The sequence below is a fragment of the Adiantum capillus-veneris genome, chromosome 28 (genome assembly GCF_014529385.1).
Source record: "Adiantum capillus-veneris isolate H3 chromosome 28, ASM1452938v2, whole genome shotgun sequence".
Lineage (NCBI taxonomy): Eukaryota > Viridiplantae > Streptophyta > Polypodiopsida > Polypodiales > Pteridaceae > Adiantum > Adiantum capillus-veneris.
In genome coordinates, this window is record NC_140958.1 from 53983770 (window position 1) to 54009309 (window position 25540).

General features: G+C 40.8%; 1 pseudogene; it reads left to right on the forward strand.

Annotated features, from left to right (window-relative positions):
* The first annotated feature begins 542 nt into the window (after nt 1-542).
* Nucleotides 543-1563, forward strand: LOC147420471 (uncharacterized; annotated as a pseudogene).
* The last annotated feature ends 23977 nt before the right edge of the window (nt 1564-25540 follow it).

The following is a 25540-nucleotide window of genomic DNA, read 5'->3' on the forward strand; positions in this document are numbered from 1 at the left end:
ATGATGCAGCTACTTGGTTTGACTCCATGGAAAAATGGGATTTTGAGACCCTAGATGAGCTGTTTGAGGAGTTTATTGAAGAATTCTCGCCAAAAGGCATTGCTCACAACACGGTCTCGCAAATCCATAGATTCAAACAGAAAGAGAATGAATCAGTACGCAAAGCATCATTACGGCTCAAGAGATATATTAAGCTGGCGTTGCAGGATGCAGCATCTTCATCAAAGACCAACTATTCAAGCCACTTAGCTTCGTAACTCCTTCGGGTCTGGCTTTAACGGCTGGTTAGTTTAGCCTGCTAACACCTAACCTAACCTGAAACTGCTCTATAACCTTTTAACTGTCTCCTCACTCACAATCTTCTCTATGGCACCTCCAGCAAGTTAAGCTCTAAAGTCATTGCCTGATTTTTTGATGGTTAATTGGGTTAATCGGGTTGTAGTGTTGAATTGTTTCCAAGGCAACACTAAGTGTTATTTGTAGGCAACACACTCCACACTTTTGCACGAAGGGGAGTTTGGACTCAAACTCAAACCCTTGCCATGGATAACCATGGGGCCCAAAAAATAACTCCTACAACCCTTGCTTTGGATACGACTCCAACGGTCTTGGCAGCACCACCTCTCCCCGGCTTCGTCTCGGCCACCACCGTCCTCTTGGCAGAATCCTCTTCAACTCTTGTGCCACCAACGCACTCTCCCACAACTAACATGGCCTCGCTACCCGGAAACCCGCATGCTTTGGATCACTACGAACACATCACGGAGGAGTTGGAAAAGCTCCCGAGGATTCCTTCGACTTCTCTTCAGACCTGGCCAAAAATAGCTTGGACCACAACCATGTGAATGCGACTTTGTCCCCCACCTTAGCCTTACCCTGGATTGTCAAAAAACCTTTGGATAACCGCAAGAAGGTTGCTACTTCATCCTACCTCCCCACCATTTCGGCAACACCACCACAACTCAAGAAGCCTGTTGATTTCGAGGTAATTCTCTCCAATTCCATCTTAGAATTCAAGAAACTACATGGCAAGCTAGGAAGAGCTAAAGGTTTCCTTGCACAACTCAACGAGTTAATCCGTAACCAAAAGCTCCCAAAAGCCTTTGTATCAAACCTCCAAAGCTTACCATTGACGATTCCCAAGCCCAAGCTCTTCTCAATGCCAAGCTCGCTTCACTCACCATACAATTTCAACTTAATTCCACGCAAGCTCTTATCCAAGCACAAACTATACTCATAAATAACCTCCAATCTTATTTGGATGGGTACCACTCTCTTGTTGAAGAGCGCTTCAATGATCTCAACAATAGGTTGCTCTTAATTTCCATCCCCCTATTGTCAAAAGAAGATTGGAGTCTCAAGCTTACAGAATGCAAAACCCACTCTCTCAACCTCTTCCTCTTCGAAATCCAAACTTACAATTTGAATGCCCATTTTAATGCTACCAAGGAGGAAGATGCCATACATGCACGCAAAAGATCCATCAATTCCTTGGAAGAAGAAGTCCTTTCTCTCCCTCAAGAGAAAACTATTAAAGAGCTTGTGGAGCAAGTGGTAACGTAGCACTTAAGTTCAAATCACACTAAACTTCGCTTTCCCTCCCGCCCTTTACCAAACAAGCCCTATCCCCCTCCCAAAAAAGCTTTCTTATCTCCACATAGAACCTTCTACCCCCCTTCCAAAAAACCCTTCCAATCCCCTAGACCCTTTATCCACCCCACCCCCTTCCCATCAAAACATCAATCCTTAGCTTCTAAACCATCTCAAGCCTTAACCTATAAACGACCTTTAGAATCTCCCCATAAAGACTCTTCTCCTTGCAAGAAAAAACCCAACTTCGTCCACAAACTCAACACACCTATCAATCCGGCCTACCCTCTTAAACCTCGTAGCCCCCAACACCCCACCACTTTCCACCCCGCTCTACCGCCGGTTTCCTCCTCCTCCCTCAAGAAAGCCTCATCTCAACATCACACCTCCCACTACAACTCAAAGCACTCGGGAAAAGTGAAAGGGAGGAGGGACTAGGGCTACAACACCCCACCACATGGGTTCATCTTTTCTTCTCCAAGCCCCCCCTCCTCCCTAACCTTTGGATCTCCAGCACCGCCTCTACAATACCTTTTGACAAAAAATACCTTGAGCCCCCAACCTCCAAAGGGCGAGTGAGAAGAAAGTTTTGGCTACCCCTCACAAACCCTCATGGCTACAAGCTTATCCTTTTTGGTAATCTTAAAGCCTTTTCATTTGATAATGGGGTTTCTAATTTTAAAATACACAACCTTACGCCTAAGGTACTCTCTCTCCTGGAAAAGCGGTGCCTAGCTTTAGGTTTAAAGTACATCCCCCCCCTCCTAATCCTTCCCCCTCTTCACTTCTTAAGGCACATGGCGTCATGGCAAGAATTCTCAACCTAAAACTTTTTTTCAAGGATCATCCAACCCCTCTACCTTCCCCTTTCAAGATACCTAATCCTTTTTGGAAACCCCCTTTTGAAAACCCCGCTCTCAATCTAATCTTACACAATAACTTTCTTAACCTTAGCCGCCTTCTCTACTCTAATTTCTTCCCACCTTCAAAGCCTCCCCGATTTGTTGCACAAGCCTTATGTAGCCTCAAATTGGACCCTTCAATTGTAATAAAACCCGCGGACAAGAACTTGGGCTTGGCCATCTTACCCTTGGATTGGTATGAAAGTAATGCCCTCACCCACCTCAATGATACCTCCACTTACGAGCCTTGCGCTACCATCCCCTTTCCCTTTATTGCCTCCCTCCTCTCCTCCCTTTCCATCCAATTTTCGGCATTACCGGCATTAGAACGTAACTTCATCCTCTCACCCCTTAACAAGCAGCTTAAACCATGCCCCATCTACTTCATCCCAAAGCTCCACAAACCCTCCCTTTTCACATGGCCTATTTGCTCCTACAAAGGCTATATTTTTGAAAAAGCCTCCATATGGCTTCACTTTGTACTTTTCCCTATCCTCCTCACGTATAAGCAAAACCTTAAAAACTCTCTCACCCTCATCCAAGACCTTAACAATCTCCCCCTCCCACCCAATACGCTCCTTTTCACTTTTGATGTTGAGGCTCTATATCCCAGTATCCCTATCAACCAAGGACTCTTAGCCCTCAAAGCCTCCATAGCTACCCATTTCGACCCCCCTAAAACTCGCTTTATCCTCTCTCTGGCGGCTCTCATCTTATCGCACCACTACATTACCTTCAAAGGAAAGTTTTGGAAGCAAGTTAAGGGCACGGCTATGGGTTCCAATTTTTCCGTAGTGTATGCATGCCTTTTTCTTTGCCATTTAGAAGCCTCTTCCTCTCTTTTGCACAATCCCAACCTTCTTTACTTCAAACGCTATGTAAACGATGCCTTTGGTTTATGGGTTGGCTCTTTGACTTCCCTCACCTCTCTTTTGAAAGATTATGGGAAACCACTTCAAGAACACATTAAAATCTCAAGCCACATTTCTCCCTACCACGCCACTATCCTCGACATAGAAATTTTATAAAGGTACCAATTTTGCCTCCTCAAGCCTGTTGGACTCCCATTGCCACCAAAAACCCCTAAACGCCTATAACTACATCCCTTGGATCTCTTGGCACCCTACGCATCAAAAAGTGTCCTTCATCATCAATGAACTCAAAAGATATATCATTAGGGAAAGCTCCTTGGATGGCTACCTCATTATCCGCAGCCTCTTCTACAAACGCCTTAGGACAAAAGGCTACCCACAGGGGTTTTTGCATAATATGTTCAACAAAGTCACTTATCAGATCCGTACTTCCCTCTTGGAACCATCACTCCGACTTAAGAAAACACCTCCCATGACCTTCAAGCTACCTTTCACGCCTTCCACAAGAAGGCTATTACCCTCTCACTGTATCAGTAACCCCATTGCTCGGGCTTGCCAGTGCAACCCCACACTCTCACACCTACCTAGACCCACCATTTGTTGGACTTCGGGCCCAGCATCCATAAACTCCTTGTACATGCCTTGCACCACCCCGATGAACACTCTAACCCTTGATGTAGCAGCCCTCTATGATGGTCTTGCTCATAGTGGGAAGTAGTGGTTGGTACCTACCTTCCACGCTATCACTTAACTTCTTCCCTCCTATTTTTGCCTTTCTCCATCAAATCCTTACAAATTGCTTTCCCCACCCTAATATAGCTCTCTATACTCCCCACATTTTTGGCATACCCTCTTTAACTCATATCCAATGATCCCCTGTCTTTCTCTCGTTTTTGCAAAGCCTCGCTTACCAAATGCATCGTTTGCTTGCTCGCTTAAATTCTCCCCCCTACATTGGTTGGCATCAAATCATACCCCCACACCCCCCCCCCCCCTTTAATTTTTGGCGTCTAATCACACCCTCACCATTCTCTGCAAGAAATTAAAGTCTTTGGGTACAACTTGTCTACCTCTTACCATTAAAGCAAGTACCACCCCTTCTACCTTACTCATTCCCTATGTACTTGAGTACATTGCCATTAACTTCCCTTTTTTTCCCCCCAAAAAGACATCCCACCTCAAATTGCCCCTCTATAAAGCCTTGCTCACCCCCTCCATTTGTATCTAAACCCACACCACTGATGAGCTCATTATGAGCGAAACGCGTTTGGTGTCCCACCCCCTTGTTCCCTAATCACCCCTTAATGCCCTCGTTAACCATTCTACTTTATGGTACTTCAACGTCTCATCGTTTTTTATCCTTTTATATTTGGAGTCGTCTCTCACGCTTGCTTACCGTTTTTTGATCGAAACCATTTAGTTCAACTTTGAAAAAAACATCGTTTGAGGCCTCAAAATTCATCCGGAAGTCAGAGGTGTCTGAAAGCGACAATTTGCGAGAATTGTGACGAAACGGTTGCGGTTTTCGACATAGTTTCGACTTTTCCCTAACCAAAGCACTTGAACATAGTGGACTAAGTCTACTTGTATTAAGCAAAAGCTCTTAAGCCCAGAAATCATGTCTACCCTAGATTCAAACGCAGCTTACACAAGCTTGGAGATCCCGACGATAGAGGAATATCCTCCCACAATGGATCTTCCAAACTTGCAATTGATAAAGATCCATCATGTTGAGAGAATTTGGATGATTGGTCATGAGAGTGAAGGACTATATAGATACATTGACGACGATGAGGTCAATCTTTATAGGTGCTCAGATCCATACCTAGAAGAGATAACGGATTACAAGCTCTTATATGTCTACACATACGGAGTTGACTGTCAATGGAGATCTATAGTTGTCGACAAGTATGGACGAGAATACAGAGTTGTAGAAAGCACAAATCCACACACTGTTCTAGAAAGAGGAGGATATTTGGTCAATGAAGGACCACAAATGCATCCACCAAACACGAGAATACCTATAGGAATTCCAAGAAGAGAGCCACCAGGATTCCCTTCAAGAGCAATAACGAGAGAAGGATTGGGAGAGTCTCTGGTTAAGACTTGTAGACAATCGACGAGTTAGACCATCCCAAGTCCAGAAATGGGTAAACAGAAAATACTCCGATAAAGATCCGAGAGATCACGTAGCGGCTTTTAGAAGGGTGATTAGAGCAGAGGAAGTTTCAGATTTTGCGACACAGTTTGCGGGATTGGATTGACTCTAGAAGATGATGCAGCTACTTGGTTCGACTCCATGGAAAATTGGGATTTTGAGACCCTAGATGAGCTGTTTGAGGAGTTTATTGAAGAATTCTCGCCAAAAGGCATTGCTCACAACACGGTCTCGCAAATCCATAGATTCAAACAGAAAGAGAATGAATCAGTACGCAAAGCATCATTACGGCTCAAGAGATATATTAAGCTCTGTCCGAGAGAGGAATTACCTACGCAAGCACGACTTATGCTGATCTTTATCTAGGGAATGAGACATGCGGGCCTTCAGAAGGATCTGCATATGATAGGGAGAATGACGCTAAACGAGTTGATCAAAGAAGCTCTTTATCTAGTGGATAACTGTGAGGCATACAAAGAAAAGGACTTAAAGAGTCAAGGAGATGACACATCCTCTCAGCACAGTGTTTCACAGATAAGTGAGTCCATTGCCAAGACAACGGCACCTATTGATCAAGAAAAGCTTATCGACGACTTGGTCAAGAGGTTGATTCCTCTTGTAAGGTCTGATTCGAGAGAGCCGAAGTGGTGTGAAATTTAGAGAAAATGGACGAACCATACGGGGGAAGAGTGCTATTTTAGCATGGAAAATGCTAGGGAGAGGTATGTACAACCTGTTCCAGAAGCACCTACTCCACCTAGATACATTACGGGGAATGCGCCAGGACCAGTAGAATTTTTAAGGCCACAGCTTGTCTTAGGACAACAACCTCCGCTGCCAGGTGCTAGAATGCAGGTAGACATGAGATACATGCCAATGATGAAAGCATCAAATAAACCAACTCCAGTACCAGCTACAATGTGGTATAGCAACCAAAGTGAGTACTACCCTTCGGAGCAACAAAATGTGAGAGGAACACATGGAGTGGTGAGGCCGGTACAACCTCCACCTCCTGGGTTTCAGTCTAAAGAAAGAAGGTGTGAAATGGATTAAAGGACATTGCGATTCATTGCAAATAGCGGCTTATCTAGGTCAAAGCTTGCTTATAGCCAAGAGGAAATGCTAAAAGAATCTCCTCAACCAGAGACAGATTGTCACAAAAGTCGTGACAACCACTTGGTCAAACAATGTCCTCATACGGAGATCACTGAAGTAAATGCCTATTGTCTTGAGTGTGGCATCACTCACTTGATCCCCGATTGCCCAAAAAAACCAAACCAAATCAGGAAAATCACGACAAATGTATCATGGATTGTTCAGCTCCCTAGTAGCTCAGAAAATGAAAATGTCGTACCAGTTCAAGTGGTTACGAGAGCACAAGCTCAAAAGAAAGCTGATGATAATCCAGAGACAAAGAACACAAAAAGTGACACGAGTCCAAAGACAGATGATGGACCAAAGACAGACGCACCTAGTCAGAAAACCAAGAGCAAACGAAATAGTTGGAAAGCTAGAAAGACTAGGATGAAAGCACGCAGGGAACGAGAGCAAAAATCCCTAGCTGAGAAGCTTACCGAAGCTGAGGAGAAGATAAAACAACATGAGGAAAAGGAGGCACCTTCTCTTACACAGATGGTTAAACCTCTAGAAGAACCATCCACGGATGAGAAACGGAGAAGTGCTAGTTCAGGAGGATCTGTGTTGGTAGATAAGGTTAATGAGACATTAGATGCCCTCTTGAAAGCCTATGATGCGAGGCTCAAAAACAACCAAACCCAAGAACGCAGGTGGATGACATATCCCTATACGGAACTAGAAAAGCAAAGGTTTGAAATGTGCCATAAAATGATTCAAACAGCCCAAGCTTTACTAGAACCACCAGTTGCAAAACCTGAGGATGTGAGCCATGTCATGCCTAAACAAGTAATCCCACCAAACCAAGAACTAAAAGAGCCAAATTCTAGTCATGAGCACAGAACAAACCTCAAAGACCCAGCATTAGAACCAAGGATAGTACTGAATACCACGGATAACTCTTCCGAGGGATTTCACCAAGCTATACCTGCGGATTGTAAAGAGATAGATGGTATTGACGAATTGTGGAAACAAGTTAGAGAGGCCAATGAAGCCGATGACCTAAGAAGACGAGTAGACAAGATTGGTGATGAACGAGGAGTGTTTCTACCACCAATAGAGGAATTTGAAACTGGATCTCAAATGAATCTAGACGTGAGATTGTGTTGGGGCGACAAAGGATCTGTACAATCTATGGATAGTCAACCCCATTCGCTAAGAACACTACCGTCCTACATGGGAGAGTACGAGACCAAGTCAGATGTGGTTGCAGTCCCATCGCAGAGACTGTCTCCCAACAAGGCCATCAATTCAAAGGGGCTAGTAGATATTCTATCTACCCCAGTCACCTGTACAATAATGTTAGCCGAGTTGCTCAGAATAAGACCAAACATGTGGACTAATGTGGGTAAATGTCTAGAGAAATTTGGTATAAAAACCCCAATGACTCAAATCGAGGAGAGCATCAAAGAGCTTGAAATGCCTCAACTAAATACTAGGCTAGTGCCATTAAACAAGGTAGGCAAGTATTACGAGGGAGAAGATGGAAACACCACCCTTCCTGTGGAATTCAATGGTGAAAAAACTATGGCAATCCTTGACAGTGGAGCTGGTGTGGCCATTGCAACCAAAGAGGTTTGGAAAAAATGGGGAAAACCTGCCTTGAGATCCACACGAATGACCCTGCAGCTTGCAGACGGACACAAGGAAAAGCCCCTAGGACTGCTAGAAAAAGTAATTGTTACTTCTTGTGGCATTGAATATCAACACACTTTTGTTGTTGTTAACTTTGGCAAGAAGAACAACTATGAAATCATTCTGGGAAGACCATTCATGCGACAGTTGAAAATGGTCCAAGATTGGGGTTATGACCATATATACCTGAGACATATGGAAACCATAACAAAGGTAAACTTGAGGGACCATAGCTATAGGGATGTGACGCGAACACCGGTAGAGGAGTTTGATTCCGCCACAGTTGCAGGATCAGAACTTCCAGCTTGGTTAGGTAAGCCTAAAGAACTGTGGATGTGTGGAGCTTCACAATGTGGTAGCTTGAAACGTGAAGAATGTATCCTAGAGCGGGTTATAGAGGATATGGACTATATCCCAGAACCGTTTCCTGAAGAAGAGTTAGAGCCTTTTGGATGGGAACACATCTTGGCTACTCTGGATGTGTGCGCCGTGGAGGATGCTCCCACAACAAAGTTTTGTGATGAAAATGGCTATGATGTCGTTCCTTATTTTGCAGTGAGTGTAATCCAGGAAAACAAAGAAATCCAGACATCAACAAGCTCTCGAAATAAGGAGCAAACAAAGAAATGTGGAGAACCAAAAGATGAAGAAGACGACGAGTTCTATGACTCTGTAGAACACTTCGAGCTTCAAGAAGATCAACGACCCGGGAATCAATGTCATCGCTACACGAATAAAGTGCATCAAAAGTGGATTCCAAAGTCCTCCGTGAAGACACAGCCACCACAATCATCCTCATACATGGCTCCTAATAAGGATGCAAAGACTCAGCTAGGAGGAATACGACCAGAGCAATGAGCTAACAATGCTCTAATCAATGGGCTAGAAAAGTTCTCCAAGAAACTACCACCCACGAGCAAACAAACAGTAACTTTCCACTACCAGCCAAAAAATCAAGGGAAAGTACAAGAAGTCAACCTTGCTGAGGATAGTAGCGATAGTGATGAACCTTACGACATCCCCTATCATCAACTCAGACCATCACTATCACCAACCCCTCCAACAACAACCATGACAGGTCAAAAGAACAGGACAACAAGTCAAATCCAAAAAGCTCGACAAATCTGGATACCAAAAAGCCAGATCAGCCAAAAACAGATATGGATCAAGAAGACAAAGATCTCTAATGACAAATCACAAGATCCAACACCAAAACAAAAAAAAGGAAAGCGTGCATGAATGGGTAAGAATATCACAAAGTCGGAAGCTTTCACAACTCAAGTTTGGGCTCCAAAGAAGTTGATTCAAGCACAAAAAAGTCAGGAATTCATTTGGATTCCAAAACAACCATAGTATCAACTTTCAAAGCCTAAATCCCGTCACCAACCAAGCGTACAAGGGCCGAAGCAAAGACCACTGTCGACTCACACAACAAAAAGGTGGATCCCAAAGAAGTCTCTTCAAACACAAACAAAGCATTCGCAAGTATGGGTTCCCAAACGAGAGCCGGCAACAAAACAACCAATAATCGCAAAGAAATGGGTCCCAAAGAAGATCAACAAAACTGCTGTCAGTGCATCGTCGCTTGAATTCTTACAATTCTTCCTACGATTACAGTACAGCTAGATGTCGCTTCAATCAAGCAACGATACAAGAGCTTCAAAGACCATTACACTGCTTAGAATAGGAAGCCTCGCCAACAATTGCCAATAAGCAAATTGCTTATACCCACATCTTGCACATCATAAATCTTTTCCATGCATTGACTGTGTATGCATAATAGGGCTACATTACAAGGCCTGCATTGGCACAACTTTTTGCCCAAGCACAACACATACCCTTTGCGATACCCTGTCGTAAAGGATGACTCCAAATAGGAAGGGGGGAGGCATTATGAATGCGGACCTAACATTATGACTATTAGAGGGCAATGTTTTGTGAGATGCATTGAATTTTTGCGTTTTATTGTGATAAATTTTTTACGAAATTTAGAGTATATGCCCTCATAGTAGAGTTACAGAGGAGTATGGGGACAAAATCCATATATGAGCCCCTAGGGACATGTGTATAGTGTACATAGCATTTAGATTTCTTTTTGAATGATTTTTCTTTTGTTGAGTTGTTTTGAGATTTTCTTTGTTTATTATTAAGAAAAAAAATCCATAATCCACATGAAGAAAAGACTGACGAGAGGCCTGAGCACTACAAAGAGAAGGTACAGGAAAACGATGAAACTTCACGAAGTATGTCTCAGCAGCCACTACAACAGCCGAAGAACTTGTCACAAAGTAGTGTCAACATGCAACCGACAAGTCATACAAGTCAGAGTCGAGTAGCTAAGCGACAAAATGAGTGAGTTGTTAGTCCCAAAGCTTCAAGTAATATTTTCTGTGGTCTAAGCGTCTTAGCTATTCTAGGTAATGCTCAAGCTGGAAGAGTTGAGCATATTTACGTTGTGTCGCTCATGCCGGTATAGGTGAGCAAAAGAGTCGAAGTCTAAGTGCTTAAGTCTGGTGAAGTGAAGGAGAAGGTCCAAAAGACACTCACGTACTGAGCACAGTGAGATACGAGTGGAGAAACTTCTACATCGAAAACCCTTCTTGGAAAGGTGGAAGCTATTGAGACATCTTTTGATGTCACATGTGCTACATTTATTCCTCGAAACACCCATCATCTCCTTCTTTCACATTGCATGCTTTTGTTGACAAATTTCTCGTATGCATATAGAGTGTCCCGTAATTGGCACTTGCATCAGGCACTCTTTCCGTCTTTCACCCAAGCACTCACCTTTCATGAACATATACTTCATGTTCAACTAATCAACTCCAATAAGAGCATATACCAAAGGCATTTTTTCCCACTGGGTTTTTTTCCCTTTGGTCATCCAGGTTTTAGACCCTAATCTAAAGACACCTATCACCATCCTCTTGTACATATTCCTTCTACATCAACAATAAGGAAATTCTACTCAAATCAATTGACAAATGAATTGGAGCACCAATTTCAGATCATAGCATACTTCTCCTCAATGGCGAGTCGAAGAATGGCCTACAATGACAAAGCTACAGACAACACTAACAACATGATTTCACAGGAACAAAGAAGTTACCAATGAAGAAGAGCAGACATAAAAGTAATCAGAGGATCTCACAAGATGAATGGTTATGATGATAGATGTCCGCTCTAATGGATCATAGTTCTTGTTGTGGTTCGACAAAGATACAAGCAGTGCAACAGATGAAGCCAAACCAACAGCAAAGTGTTGACCGCTGGGTCAACAACACAATATAACTCAAGAACAAAGAAGTCGTCAATAACAAAGAGCAGACATAAGGACAGACTTTGCATTGGAGTGCAACTTGGCCTAAAAAAGTTACGGGTTTAGCCATATTTTTCTACAAAATCCTTACAAAGTTGTCATTGGCTCACAAGATCGGAAAGCCAATCACTCAATTCTACAGATTGTAAAAGTTGTTTCTGAGAATCACAAATACTCCAAATTGACAAATTTGCTAGAGCAAGTGATGGATGGAGCTTTCTCTATCCATGATGATACGAGTCAAGTTAAACGACATTGGGTTCTTTTTGAATTTAGATCTGGCAGTAGACCTATAATGACAGAAACAAATGCTGCAGCTCGGAGCGTGGATATGAAAGACATAAAGTTCGTCATCAATTATGATTTTCTTGAATCATGTGAAGACTATGTACATTGGATTGGACGAACAAGACAAGCTACTGCAAAGGCTATCGTCTATACTTTCTTTACAAAAGCAAAACGACAGCAAAGACCACATTGCCATCGACAATCAATTCATGTCGGGGATGACATGAACGCGGAAGGGGGGAATGTTGACCACTGGGTCAACAACACAACATAACTCAAGTTTCGTACCAAAGTCTTATCTTTTGCGAGTTATGAAATGCTGCGGATTATGGCTATAAACGTCATTTGTAATGAGTAGTTATTCTAGTTTCAGAAGCCGGGGTGCAATGGCACTTCCAGATTGTAAATACAAAGCCATTTGACCCTTTCAACCCCATTTTTGGTTAAACCTAAGGTAGCCTTAGTATATAAGGTACCTAGGTCATTTTGTAAAGGGAGACTTTTAATCATAATCAAACTTTAGCGCTGCCGTCTACTGTGTGTGAGAGAGAAAGAGAGTGAGCGTGAGCTTCATCCTCTCGCTACACCCGGCTCGCTCAACGCATTGGAGATCCGACTGCACCATTGCTGTAGGCTCGAGGAGAGCTACGCGACAATGCCAAGCATTCCACGCGAGACGAAGCGCACACGCCGACGCATCTACGAGCTATTTGTGGTCGTAAGTGTATCAAACGATGTCTGTTTTCTGCGTGCTAGTAGTCTGTAGAATCGTAGCGACATAAGCTACGCATAGGTACTCATAAATTTCAGTTTCGGGCACTTTCAAAATTCGGCTCTGTCATCCTACGCGTTTTCCGCAGATGGGTTTTGAGTGAGGATTTTGAGTGTAGAAGCTTAGGGACAAGTGTATCCTAGTGAGGGGATAGTGTTCCTTAAGTTTCGTACGAATCTGGCATGATTAGGTGAGTTACCTTCCGCATGTGTGTATGTGGCTAGGTGGTGTAGTTGAGAGCAGTGAGGTTCTTGATTGTGGTTTAGTTGGCCTTCCTGAGTGTTGTATGTGTAGGATGGTCTCAGCCTGACAAGCTTAAGAGATTTCCTCTGTGTGCCTATCGTGTCATCTGTGTCCTCGATTGACATTATGTTGATCTAGGTAGTGTTTGCATGCACTCCATGGGTGTGTGAGTAGCTTCCCGTCCAACACAAGGTCTACCTAGCAGCATGAGTATCTGATTGACATCAATAACACGTTGTGAGACATTTGTGTACCTGTCTTCCCACACTAAATGATGTATGTTCTAACCAACTTGTTTCTATGGATGGTGGCAAGTACCTTATCTCACCTTCATCAATTTCTAAGGGCCTTGAATCTATGCAATGAGGCATTTATTGGCTGTATGCAGTTATGGAATGTAATTTTATTCTCACGAAATAATTTGATATTTTTCCAAGCATCAAATGTTCTATAATTCCTATTTGAGCTTTATTTTTCATTTCTAATTGTTCACGTACTTTAACACACTGCCATTTGTAATTTTTATGTAAGATTTAATCTGGATGGTGGTATAAATATCCTCGGGGAACATATAAGGCAAAAGTTGGGAATCACAATTTAAAACCAGCACCATAATGAGTGAGGATGGCTCATCACATAGTGGTTCAAGCTACTAGACTCGTGAAAAACATCCAAATCAAAGAAGGCAAGGAGAAATTTAAGACCAACTTTGTAGTATTGGACGTGCAAGGAGCATATGGGTTATGCCTAACCCAAATGGTCACGTCAGAAACCGTTATGTTTAATCATTGAAGAAAAAAAACCTTTAAGATGTACACATATCTAATATTGGTAACGAACCAATTTTGAGTGCACTATGTGGTCAGAAAGAGTCTTTAAGATGAATAAACCACATATTAGACAAACGGCTTGTGGCTATACTTTGAAGAAATAGTTGGTAGTAGATCTGGATTTCTATAATTGTTTGAGGTATGGTCCACTGAAGTCATCATCCTATTCTAAAAGGATGTATCATAAAGGATATGCTATTCCCAAAGAGCCATGCCAAATAGCCCCTTATGTGTTAATGAGAGTACTAAAAAATTTGTTTTTAACGACCATCCTTTATCACTTCACAATCATATTATGAAAAGTTCACAAAGTAATAGCTATATATCTGCCAAACAACTAATTTAGTTATTGTTTTCATCCTAAAAAGGTTATGTGTGTGCTTTAAGGACAACAATTGATGCATATGAGGTAAATGGAGAGGTTTTTTTAGAATATGCCTTATTTTTCTTTTAAAGTGGCATCTTGAGCTAAGAAAAATACCTAAGAAAATGTGGAAAAATACTAAAGTGTATGTTTTAGTTGGGACTAGTGTCCAATTTTTTGAAAAATGGACCTTCGATAGTCTCATTGAGTATTGCTAAAGAGTACAACTTTGGGGGGGGTGGGGGGGGGGGGGTGGGGTGGAATCAAAAAGGATTCAAATAGCTTTATTAAAGAGCCTAATAAACCCAATTATACTTGTCATAACCATATCACAAACGTATTCAAGTATTTCTATCTTTTGATGAACCCCCCTAATAATGATCGCTGCCTAATTGAAAGCTAGACATTTGTGTATTTGTGTGTGTAGTTGTATCATAACCGAACATAAAAGTTCAAAAGACAGCTGGCTTTAGACAAAGGACAAAGATTAGCACAAAAATGACTCAATCTTAGCTTCATTTTTGTACACCAAAGTGAGAATGAAGTATCATTCTAGTGCATTTATACATGAAATAGCCAAGAAAATATGGTTATAAAGTGGAAGAAGCCAAGTTCTTCAATGTTGATGGACAGCAGCTAAGCCAAAAAGATCCTAAGCAAAGATAGAATTCTCACCTACATCCATATAAACAAGTCAATCGATTTTTTAACCTTGAATATGTTTTATAGGTGTCAACAAACTCTATCAGTTCTTATCCATGTCCCCTACTTAACATCTTTTTAACTTATACTTGCCATCCACATAGTGTTAAAAGGAGGCAATTATTCATTCACAGCAGAAGTGGTATGAAGTTTCCATAGTTTTGAGATCAAGAGGCCATTACCTCTCTAGATCAAGTGTAAATTTTTTTTAATGTGTTATTTTTGGAAAAAAAATAATTAGTGATCAAAAGGCCATCACCCCTTCTGATCCAAGTGAGATCCTATATATTTAAAAGTAATTAAGGTTTAGCAATTATCCCGTATTTTTTAAAGAAATTATATATATTAATTAAATAAAGTACTTATCAAAAGGCCATCACCCCTTCTGATCCAAGTTTTTTACCCATTTTTATTTCAAAGAAGTCAGCATATGAAGCCTTTTTACCAAACCACTTATGGTTTATAGTGGTTTTTGTAAACAAAAATTAAATCTAAGTTTTTTTCACATGTATCATAAGAAGGATCCTCAACCAACTAGTATCCACAAGATGATTTGTAAACCAATTGTGCCTAAGTGATTAGTTTAGTTAATAGTCTCACCTAATCAATATCGTATCATTTATTGAATCACAAAATCCATGAATATTAGCTTTAACAAATGTGGGGATTTCCCAATTAGTAGAAAAAGCACGAGTAGCCCTTAGTCAAAGAAACCAATATCATTTCTTACTGAGCTTAGTCTATAGAAGCCATAGTCCAAGAAAACCTCCACATATTCAAAAACTTAAAAGGCCAGAAGCAACCGGCTTTCATTTCCCAGATTTTAGATCATGTTCATCTTAGGGTGCAATAAAACTCAATGGTTAAAGTAGAGAATATACATTGTCCAAGCAATAGGTTAAATAGGTTATGTCTAGCCATAAAAACAGTAGGAGTATAATCCATCAAAATCCCTATCCCAATTGACCAAAGATTCATAAAAAAAGTACATGTGATCTAATATACTACATAAGATCCCCAATTTTTTGGTCTCTTTTAAAATTTAAAAACATAGCTTTTAATATCTATTTTTGTCAAATTTTAATTTAAGCTGCTTGATTGACAGTATTGTAAGGTTCTAAAGTAAAAAGCAAGGCCGTTTCCATGTTCCAGTAGGTTAGATGGACGTTTGGTTCAATTTTGGAAAAATTCACTATTTTTAGCTTATTCATGCTTTTTATGCTTTTAGGTGCTTTTTTACAAAAAGCAAGGTCGGGTCCTTAATCTACGTATTCCGAGGAAGCTATGGTTCAATTTTGTAAAAACCTGCTTTTCGAGTGCTTTTCACGCTATTTTTAGCTTTTCTTGATTTTTAGTGTTTTTAAGTGAAAAGCGAGTTCGTTTTCTTATTCCAATGGACAAGGGGAACCCGTGGTTCAATTTTAGAAAATTTTGCTTTTTTTATATTTTTATGTTATTTTTAGCTTTTCATACTTTTCAGTGTTTTTGAAAAGCAATATGCTTTTTATGATTACCTAAGCATAAAAATATTAATTTTAGTCTCCGTCGGATTTAAAAATGATTACCCGAAGGAAAAACGAGACCAAACGATATTTTTACGAGAATTATTTTTATAAAAAGCGGTATCGTAAATACGTCAGGGCAGTACGGGAAAGTCATAATTATGTCGGGGCATCACGGTGGTGCGGCATAGTCTAGCTAAGGTTCCATTAGTTGGCCCCATACTGTTCAATTGGCCATTTTTACTATAAAAATTGGATGGTAAGTGGGAGAGTTGACCACCAAAAGCAAACGCGTGTTTTTAGCAAAGTTCACAAAAAGCTACAGCTATTCCTAGCCCAAAATCTAGCACTAGTTTTCTGGCTTGGGCATCACTCTGCTTGCTGCAGTGCCTATAAACTGACAATTATTGCTCAGTTTTCAGTGTCATATGTTGCGTCTACTACCGCAAACCTATACGTACCTATTATACGGAGTGGTGCAAGATCTTCATCACCATCTCCATAAGCTCTTCTCTCTCGTATATGCGAAGAAGAAGAAGAAGGATATCTCTCTCTACTTGCTTACTATCTCTTCTCTCGTTTCACGGTGTACGCGCTCTTCGGAAGCTCTCGTGGTGAAAACCTCGACGTAGCTCTCATCACCGTGGCAAAGCAAGAAGCCTTTTGACAGCCCTTAATGGATTCTAAAGCACAGTGCGCAGCTCTAAACTCCATAGCCATCATCATCTCTCTCTCTATGTCGTTGTTCTGAGAAGTCACCCTCTCGGTGATTGTTTTTTCATAAACGAGTGCATGTATGGATTAACCGAGTACGTATGAAGTTGTCCCATGATTATTTCATCATGTTTAACACGCTGATTTATGCACACGATGTGTTTATGATCACATGCGTGTATAAAAAGCGCTTTTCGTTTCACGTCGTAGAGGCAGTAGGTACACTGTTTTGGTCATAACTCACAAACCATTATGAATGAGTCCGAACCCTATAGACTAGAGATAAAACACATCATTTAAAATATTTTCTCTCTTTGGTGTCATGTGAAAATCACACACGAGCGAAGAGATATGATCAAAAAATAGCTTGCTGCCCACGGAACAGTCAACTTTTTTGACTCCAGGCTCCTCGGAGAACCACTATATGGATTCACCGGATGGGAAAACCTACTTAACCAATTGAAAATCTTGATGAAACTTGATGATAAATGTATTTAGGTCTCCGTTATCACCTCGAGTATGCGAGTTATTAATCATGCCAAAACCGGTTTTACCTACACTTGTAGGGGTGCTACAAGGGGGAGTACCATATGACGTCGTGAGTTAACCGAAATGATTATGTATGATTTATGGGTTGTTTTTGTGAGTTGATTTCAGTTATTAGATGCCCATAATCTTATGTGAGGGTATATGGTTAGTCAGCCCGAACCGCATAGGCAGATATGATTAAAGTGGCTTTCTTTATGGGTTACCTATGTTGTGTGAGTGTCATATGGGTAAAGTGACGTGATAGAGTGTTAGTCTATATTATGGACTTGAGCTTGATGCATTGGTTTGAGGTCAAATACTTTCATTTGCATGTTATGCACGCTTCCGAAAATGTCGAAAAGTTGTTTTTTGCATATGTGTGAGGTTATGGTTTATGGTTGATCTAAAGGTCGGAGCTGTTTTGCATCATGTTTATGGTGATGGAATGTTCTCATAAGATGTATGGAGACTTATGGGCTGATGTGGATACCTCATGTGCATGGGTATGATTGATTTCCACCTTTCTAGGTCAACACTAGCTCTATGTGCTAGAGAGGTGAAGTGCAGATGTGATGCATCAACTTTGCATGGTTGGATGCTGTCAAAATTGGATTTTTATGTCATGTTTAGTTGCTTGTCGGACTTCTTTTATGCATGAAAAACTCATCTCTTAAGAGTCATGTGTGTGGACTCCGATTGACTGCAGGGGATATGTCAAACTCCAAGTGTGGGAGTTGGTTCAGTGTGAATATGATTTGTGGCTAAGGGCTGAGATTCCCTCATGGATTATGGTTGTGATTTTATGGTGGAAGTTGGTGTGGCTCTAGTTTTCTTTTTTGGATATGATTATGTTGCCGAAATTTTTGTAGCCATGTTTTGTTCTAAAGTGGTTATGCAGGATTGGTAGTGCCTCACCCGAGTTGAGTGTAGTGCTCACCCATGTGATGTGATTGGATTATGGTTTATGATTTTGAGATTAGATCATGAAGTGTTCAGGATGGTTTATGGTTGACATGTAAGGATAGAGACCCTGTACAGTTTAACTGCTTGGAAAAGAATGTTTGTGCATATATGCAAAGTGCTATTGTAATTGGACTCACGTGTTATGTTTCTCATGGGAGCGTCGCTACAAAACTAGGATCACCTACATCACTTAGCCTTAGACTAGAGGGTGTCGTTGACCTGTGGCTTTGTTGGATCGGGGGTGTTGCCTAGGTCTTCTTCTTTTTGTTAGGCTCATCTACACGGTTAGTGCGTCGGGGGTTGAATGACCTACATGGCTAACGTGTCGGGGATTTTTCTTAGCTTTGCCTAAACACCCGGTGTTGGGCATCGAAGAGGCATGGCGCCTAAACTGGTATGGTTGATGTTGATACCCTACCACCTATTGGTACTTGGGATCCTTTTAGAGCTTGGGTGCATGGAGGGAGCTGAAGCGGCCTCAGGTTATGTTTGGCTCAGGTAGGTTTGAGGTGTTCTGGCTCGCTCTCGACGAAGTGAAATTCTCTTTGTCCATAGTAGAGCGGATGTGGATAGGTGGACCGGTTGATCCCTACACAGGGTCCACTTTTGATGTTATGGTATACCCAGATTTTGTCATTGCATAAATACATGGTTGCCTGTTTCATTTAGATGGGACATTTAAAGATTCTCTATTTTCATTCTCTCATGTCTCTGTGCACTCTATTTCATCCTCCAATATACTCTCTCTCTCTCTCTCTCTCTCTCTCTCTCTCTCTCTCTCTCTCTCTCTCTCTCTCTCTCTCTCTCTCTCTCTCCCTTCCCGCAATGCGGTGTACACATATATTCACCCTCCACAATGTTATATTTTTCTTGGGTACGCTTTGATTCATAACACCCATTCAGGGGTAGCACTAGTCGTTAGGTGCCTCTAGATATAGTCCGGCTCGTGGCCTAACTCCATGCTTGGTCGGGCGCTAGAGCTCCTCCTCTATGTAAACGTTTCCGCAACTACTCTGATGTATATTGAAAATTGTGTTAAGGTGTAAATTGTATATTTTGTGCATAGACCCCCAGGGAGGGTTATCTCTCATACTATGATCAAGAAAAAAAATGCAACCAGTAAAAAATCCAATAACCAATAAGACTATTACCATATGCTTTATCCTAAAGCATTACAATCAGTAAGACCAAGGATGAAGCCACCTAAGTTAAGTATGGTAAGCTCAGGTAGCTAAAGCAGCACAAATTTCACTCTAGAAGTGGAGCAAAAAATGTATAATAATTACAATTAATGAATTTTAGCAATAGTAAAGTAGGAATCGGTATAAGATCAAGGTAGATAAGTGCTCTAGAGTTTTCTTAGGTAAGTACCATACAAGTGCAAGGAAACCAAGACTTTTTATGAGTGCACAAAAGTGGTAGAGCAAACTTTATTTATCCTTAAATGATCAACCACGATGGGTAACTTTTACCATAAAGGTCAAGCCCAAAAAATTTGTGTCTAGTTTAACTGCCCATCAACAATAACAATCATGTGTAATAAGAAGTGGTAGAAATAGACTTAATTATCCTAAATGATCCCATGAGAGTCTTAAAACACAAATGTCAGGCCCGAATATGTAATGTATTAAACACTGCATCTGACATATCCCCAATAGCTAGGTGATCCATTTCGGGGAGGGGGGGAACAATATCAAAACCTTTAAAGTTAGCCAATATTGTCAAGGCCAAAAGACAACATGGGATTTTGAACACATCGGCAAATCACATTCAAGCTTCATTATACTACTATGAGAGCAAAAAAACCACCAACTCGCCACCAAATCAAGGGGATGGAGCCACATTTGCTCAATCAACCCCCAACACATTTTTATTAAAAAAATCATACATTTGCAATCGAGCAAATCACATAAAGAACTAAAAAAACCTGTTTCGACAGTATACTACAGATCGTTTTAGTTAACAAAAAGCAATAGTCATGCTTTCAAAGTATGTGCGGCACCAACCTATGAAGGAGGGTTTTGATCAACCAACTCCATAATGTTTATGATTAAGCAATCAAGCAACATTTCACGGCGTAGCAGCAAGCATTCACCCACACTCAACTCTCTTTCCAAAACACACACAAATATGTCAAGGATAAGTGAGAGGAAAAGCATCACTCACCTTCATTTATAGTGTTTGAGGGATGAGGTGTCATTAATCTTGAGAGGAGAGAATTCCACCAATCAAGCCTCCACAATTGGATCAGAACCCAAGACCACCAGCTTAACAGAGTAGGTTAGTAGGGATAAATAGTAATAGAGTAGAAAAACTATGTAGCACGATACCTCAAAGAGAGACGCCAGCTGCATCTAGTATGCAGACCACCCAGGTACAGGAGTAAGGGGGAGGAAAGACACTAAAGTTTTAGGGGTTAGTACTTCAAGGAGATAATTATCACGGCAGTTCAGGGGGAGAGAGAGTATCAAAGGCCATGTACCCTTTAAGGTTAAGGTAAAAAGCCCACCCATTTTTTACTAGGATTATAGGATATTTTCCCATACTATTATCAAGGAATAAAGTTTTAAGAGACGTATCACATGTTACCAAGCAATCATGCAGGTAGTACAAAGTACTCACCCAAAAGTTCTATTATGGTGCATATTTTGAGTGGGCAAAAGGGAAAAAGGAGGGGGAGGAGGTTTCAACTATATTTAGCAACCAACAATAGTTAGCAAATGTCGGATACATGTGTGTGTGTGTGTGTGTGTGTGTGTGTGTGTGTGTGTGTGTGTGTGTGTGTGTGTGTGTGTGTGTGTGTGTGTGTGTGTGTGTGTGTGTGTGTGTGTGTGTTGCTCCATTCAAGTCACTACTTTCCTATAGATTAGTGCCAAAGAGACAAAATCTGAACAATGCACAATGGTTCTAAGAAGTATTAAGAAGCATGTTAATGGAGTAAGTTTGAAATGGAATGCAAATGTCATTAATAGTGTCAAAGCATGTATCCTTGTGAGAAGCCTTTTAACATTGACTAGTGTGTGTGTGTGTGTGTGTGTGTGTGTGTGTGTGTGTGTGTGTGTGTGTGTGTGTGTGTGTGTGTGTGTGTGTGTGTGTGTGTGTGTGTGTGTGTGTGTGTAGCTTTCAATGAAGGGAGCCAAAGACATTAACTTAATACAAGTATAGTACAAAGATTATTCAAAAATAGATACTTCTAGTAAGGCTGGTAGTTACAACAGAGTGTTTTTAGAGGGGTTTAGAATATAGAAAGCTCCATAAATGATACCTGCATCTATTATGAGAAAAAGAACAAGTTAGTACTTAACTCATAGACTGCATGTGACTTGTAAGTGGGGCACTTGTTATCAATGTCCACTATATGCTAAACACAAATTAAAGAGAAAGTACTCGTGTTTGCCTTAAAATTGGTTGGTGATTTAAGGCCCAATGAGGGACTCCTGCAAGTTGAGGGCCTCTAGATAAATGACCACCACCTTCATATACAATTGAAGGTGCTCCATGCAAGAGAATTTAGGCGGGATTTGATGGCAGTTAGAATGTAGAATGTGGCGCGGTGAGGGAGTGGGTGCTACAAACAGATGTGTGGATTGCCCTATAAAATACCAAAAACAACATACTACATGACATAAAATAACAGATATGCATACCTGGCCAATCCCACAACACATAATTGAAGTCATACGCGAATAGAGAGAGACAGAAAGAGGGAGAGAGTAAGATAGCACGTGCAAACGCACCTCCTAGAGCGGGGTGCTATGCTGGCACGACGAGAGGAGAGGAGAGAAGAAAGACACAAGCACTGGGTGCAATTTCCCCTCATGCAAGATTGAGCATTTCTCTCTTGCACGTATTTATTTATAGATTCTTCAATGCTAAAAAATGAATACACATTGGCGAGTCGCGCATAAATGGCCATAGCTCATAATGAGCACTTGAATAATAAATGTACATAAAATGTGATATCATCGCCTAGCCTTAGCTTTTTCCACTTGTCAATTGCAATAAATAAACAATTATCAATTTCCATTACATACCTCTCCGTTACAAAGCAATTGTCCTCAGTTGCAAAGATAAGAATTTGCAAACCATACTTGCTAAAAACAATGGTTAGTATTTTGTATCAAAAGTATCGTATGTTTTTTTTTTAAATCATAAAATTAAACAACAATGCTGAGAGGCGGAAGTGAAAAAATAGACCCGGTGGCCTCTACACCAAGACTATGCACAATGGCCTCATCATGGGGAATATGTAATAGGGGCACCACCTAGCAAAATATGCGGCTAGGACGCATACATATACACAATGAAACATGCCATGGAAAACAATTTCAAGATCCACACCCAAATGTGGAATGGGGTGGTCAGAGAATAAGGTGAGAGGAGTGGTGAGTGAGTGAGAATGGGCTCGCTACTCGTGCATGCAGTAAGGAAGATAACGAGGTCAGGGATACATGCAAGTATGCTCACTTCTCATACAAAAGGTGGCGAATCCGCACACCTCAAGATGGAAGTAGCAAGATGATAGGAATGTGAGAGGGAGAGAGAGTGTGTGTGTATGGTGTCAAATCCGCACACCTTAACATAAGCAAAAAAAAAAAGGCAAGGAACAAGCATATACCATACTCACAATGAGATGTATCCAAAGCGACACAACGTATGGCACCAAGATGGAGTGTGTTGATTGCTTGCAAAAGATGAATACAATAGGTAGCGTATGGCAGGAAAATGAGAAGGGAACAAGATCGTAGGAGGCATAATGGAGAGATGGGAGTTGATGGCGAGGAATATCATGAGTGTGTCCACCCTTCTTCTTCTTGAAATTGTGCCTTCAACCCTTAATTACAAGTGGTGTGGAGGTGTGGTGCTCATCTTTTGTGCATGGTGAGGGTGATGATGATGGTGTTGTGATTATGTGATTAGGGTTCATGCTACAAGCATGTAGCACAAGAGTGTGTATGGATAGGTGTGTGTGTGTGTGTGTGTGTGTGTGTGTGTGTGTGTGTGTGTGTGTGTTCCCCCAAGTGAGCTCTCATGGCCTCCTTATATAGGGAAGGAGGGAAGGTTTTAGCAATATTTCTAATTGAGGTGAGTGTCCCACTCTGGTGACTAGGAAAATGGGGTGCATGTGACTGTGGCTCCCATCTTGTCTCCTCATTATTTAAAATACCAGAGTCAATAGAGAGAGAAGAAGAGAGAATGTGGGTAGGATATAGAGGATAGGAGATATTTACAATAGTCTAGCTTTGGCTAGACATAAGCTTATTAGGGAGAGAAGAGAGAGGTAAGAAAATTATAAGAGAGGTTGTCGAAGGTGGATAATTGTTGATGAGGATGGATCCTCCAACAATGGTGATAGAATCACTCTAGACTTGCCAAGACCTCATTAAAAGAGCCTTGTCTCTTGTAATCATGCTTGAAGACTTGTAGAACCATAGCCATTCTAGAGGGAAGAAAACTAGGGATGGCCTGTGTCACCATTACATGAGAAAACTGGGGTCCACTACAAAAATCATAGCTCCGCGTTCATAACTCCAAAAATTTTGAAAAACATTTGAGCTAAAAGTTGAGATCACGAGCTACATCTTTCATGTTGAACGCTCCTTCAGATTCGGGGTTCTTCTTTATTAAAAAAATTCAGCCAAATAATGTATTATTTGTGGCTGCAAAAGTCTTTTGGTGGTCCCCTTTGAGTGGACTTCTCTCTTGCCTTCAAGTGTAAGCTCCTTCATGTGTATGAAAACATGACCTAGAGTTTTGAAAAGAGTGGCAATCATCTAGATGGAGGTATTATTGAAATTCGAAAGTGGGGTTGAGGTTTGAAAATGAAAACTAGTGAATAAAATATTTGGTAGGGTGGAATAATATACATACATGAAAAATATATTAGAAAATACTAAAATATATAATGTAATTTAGAATATATATATATTAAATATTTAAGGTCAAAAGAGAGATCAACAAATAAAGCTTACTTATTTATGCTACATCGTGATTGATTAGCATAAGTTTTATTTATTTAATAAAGGCTAAAACGTTTGTGAAAAAGGAAGAAAAAATCAAAAGTAACTTATATAATAGGAAATATTTTGGTAAAAGGGCAAAAATATATGGGGGGTTCCCATGTATGGAAAAGCTTGCCTCAATGCTTATGCCTAACGTCGTCCACATATTGCATATTCTAATGACCCATACCATTAGAATAAGGAGCATATGTCATACTGTGATCAATCAGGATATCATTGGTCACACTCATCGTTCAATAAATCAAAGCTCATAAATCTCAAGTCCATTTTCATAAACACAGTCGTGACAAAAAATCATCATATACCCAACCAAACTTAAATCCGATTGTAATTCCAAATATGAGTCCAAATCCAAAATAGTGTCCATATTATATACCCGGGTAACAAAATCATACTAAGGACAGTGGTGGCCAGCCACTGCAGCATGATTTTGTGATCGGTGTTGCCTCAACCGGTGAATCTACACCAATGAGATGTGTTGCCTAAATCGGTGAATCTACACTAATGCTGCCTAAATCAACAAATTTTCATTTAGTTTTGTACTATCTAAGTTGGCAAATCTACACTTGTGCTGCCTAAACTGGAAGATCTACACGTACACTGGTGTTGCCTAAATCGGCGAATCAATACCAAGACAAATATTTACACAGTGCCTAAATCGGTGAATCTATGTGCAAGTGACCAATGGACTAGACAAGGCATAAAAGATAAAACATTTACTACCTATTGATACAAAATTGGAGTATGCTTTGGTGCCAAAATACTTACAATTTTTTTTTCACTATCCAAAAGCATATTAGCTATTGTGTGTGACTGTGTAGCAGCTTGATGACAAATCTTCTCAACAAAAATTACATTCAGTGTAAGCACAAGCCACAACATTAAGGTTATACCAATGGTAATCCTTGTTGCAAACTGCTTGACTTTGTGCCCTTAAATAGATGCACCAAGAAAACAACTTACAAGGAAATGGAGATGGTAAGTATTATCATAATAGTATA